Source organism: Elaeis guineensis, chromosome 5, assembly GCF_000442705.2.
Source record: "Elaeis guineensis isolate ETL-2024a chromosome 5, EG11, whole genome shotgun sequence".
Classification (NCBI taxonomy): domain Eukaryota; kingdom Viridiplantae; phylum Streptophyta; class Magnoliopsida; order Arecales; family Arecaceae; genus Elaeis; species Elaeis guineensis.
In genome coordinates this window covers 38,436,183-38,439,301 of record NC_025997.2, presented here as the reverse complement: position 1 = coordinate 38,439,301, position 3,119 = coordinate 38,436,183, and positions in this window count along the sequence as shown.

Below are 3,119 nucleotides of genomic sequence, written 5' to 3'. Positions count from 1 at the left end.
GAGAAAATTCATCTTGGACTCCTCAGACGATATGATTCAACAAATCCGATCGATCGGATCAAATCATGCTAAAATGATCATGTGGATAATTAAATAAAATTATGAGAAATAAAATCTAAAAATATCTGATCTAATCAAAGTGGATGTCGATGTACCATCCGACGATCACAGATCAAAAATCTATCACGAGGATTATTTAAATTCATCATCATTCTTCTCAAAATTTTAAAAATCTTAGGAGAGAGAAATAAACTAGAGGAAGGATTCTAGAGAGAGAAAGTTCAATTCTAGAGAGAGAAAATACTAGTTCAGGTTGAAGAAAGAGAGGAAAGAGAGAGAAACTCTCTTTCTCATATTTTATTATTTATATCATTATTTACTAATTAATTTATTTTTTTTTCTTCTTTTCTTTCTTTCTTTCTTTTTTTTTCACGAAAGAGAGAGGAGAGAAAATCCTATTTATTATTATTATATTATTTTTATATTATTTTTCTTCTTCTTTTTCTTTTTTTTCCTTTTTTTCTTTTCTTTTCCTTCTTCTTTTCTTTTTCTTTTTCTTCCTTCTTCTTTTTCTTTTTCCTTCTTCTTCTTTTTCTTTTCTTCTTCGGGCTCTTTCCTGGCCGAAACAGGGGACCGACAAGTCCCCTCCTTGGAGTTCCGACCGGCGGTGCAGCCGGCTTGGGGCGGCCGTCGGTAGAAAGGGGGCGACCCAATGACAAGAGGAGGGCCAAGCCGGTGGTTGGCGGTGACCACCGGCGTCCAAACATTCAACGGAACCGGAGACCCCCCTTTTTCTTAAAGAAATCTGACGACTCCGGTCACCAGCGAGCATGCACACCGGCATGAAAAGGAAAGGAGAGAAGAGAGGAAAGGAAGGAGGCTTACCTCCGATGCCGACGAGGCTTTTCCAGCGAGCAAATTGGACAGGCATAGGTCGATCTTCCGCGGTGGTTTCTCGACGATTGCCGCCGACTGGGCTAAGGATCTTCAGTGGAAGGGAGAGAGGAGGGATCTCTTCCTTAAATAGAGCCAGAGGGGGGCTCTTTTCCGACTCCGATTGGGAGCCGACGAGAGGAGGAAGAAGACTCCCTTCGGGAGTTCTTCTCCTCTATTTTTTATTTTTTTTTTGTTTGGGCTTTGGTGGGCTGGGATTCTTACTCGGGTCGGGCCATCACATTCTTCCCCTCTAAAAGAAATTTCATCCTCGAAATTTTTTTTGCTTGAGTCTTCATAGTTTCTTACTTGAATCTCATCCATAAATATTTCAATATTCTAATTCTTGGTATGAATTCATTCTTAAATCATTTCATAAGAAAAAAGTCGGTACATCAAATATCGATCTGAAATGGAACCATTCATTTTCTTATTTATCAAAATCAACATCTCAAAGATTTTCAATATTTCAAGATTTCAAAATTATGATCTCATTTCCTGTAAAAATTAATGTTCAATATCTCATGACTCAAATTAAAATCAAATCTATCTCTTGTGAATAGAAAAAAATCAATATCTTAATTCTTGAATAAAAATTTTATTTTTCATCATCATTTATTTATTTATTTATTTATTTTAAAATATTAACCATTCTTAATTTCAACCCATCATAAGATAGGAAAACATACTTCTATGAATCATTTGATGATATTCTAATCAATCAAAATTCAAAAATATTTTCTCTTATTCGTACTTTCAAAGGTTGAAGATTTATCATTTCAATCTCATTCTCAAACTTTTGATATTTTAATTCTCGATACAACTTCATCATTAAGTCATTTCATAAAGATCAATATCACCAATGTTGATTAGAATTAATATCACTATTTCTAGTCATCAAAATTTTTTTACTCAAACCCTCAAACTCTTAAATATTCTAATTCTTGAAGCAATTTTATCATTAAGTCATTCCATAATAAAAATCAATAACTCAAAAATTGATCTAAATCAAAACTATATTTTTCTTATAATCAAAATCAATGTCTCTATTCTAAGTAAGTATATCAATTTTCTTTATCTAAACATTAACAACTCTTAATTAATCAATTCATTTTAATAAATAACTCCAATCAATCTTTTGTAGAACAATCGTCAATATCAATAGATAACCTCAATCTTTTCTATTCAGTCAGAGAAATAATAATGATCAAAAGAGTCCAAACTTCAAATTTTATTATACCATGGAGATAAATATTTGAGTATAATAATCTAAGATCGAAATCATTATTCGATAAACAATCTCAAATTCTTTCTAATAAATAAAAAATTATAAAATTTAATTCTAGGATAGAGAAAATTTATTTCTAAATATTCTAAATCTAAAATCAAAGGTCCACTCATCCTAGAATTAGGATGCTAATTATTTTTGTAGCATAGTAGGTGGAAGCACTACTTTTAAAAATCACATTAGGATATCTAAAATAATTCAAAATTTTAAAATATTATTCTTTCTAATATCAATAAATTTTTTGTATCAAACCATATCATCTATCATAATTCTTTAACTCAAAGGGTCAACATTCCTGATTTACTCAAAGTAATCCAGATTACCATGCTTCCGCTGTGCACTTTGATCTAACAATCAAAATTTTTTAGGTTCACCAAAAAAAAATTTTTGATCAAATTATTTTTTTATCTTATCAATAGAAAAGATCTAAAATTTTAAATTTTAATTGAAGCCAAAGATTAACTTCTGATTCTCATTCATACTTCTACTGGTATACAATAATCTTGATTAATCCTTGAGTCCAATATCATATTTAAACCATCATATAGATTTACTATAATCAATATGAATCAAATCTTAATTCTCATATCAATTCAATTCGATAATTTTCAAATCAAAATCTTTATAAGTCAAATCAATAAAAAAAAAAATCCTTCGATGCTCCATCAAATTTGGACATAATCTGAATATATAAGAATTTTAAATCATTATTTTTTTTCTAAAATTTTTATTATCAGGATCTTCAATATCTATCAAATATCCTTTCATAACAATCATACAAGCTTCAAAAAATCAAATCTCCATTTAATAGTAAATTCAATTAGGGACTTCGTTAACAAAAGCAAAGGAACTCCATATCAATTCCTAAATCCAAAATTTTTAAATTATAAATTCACAT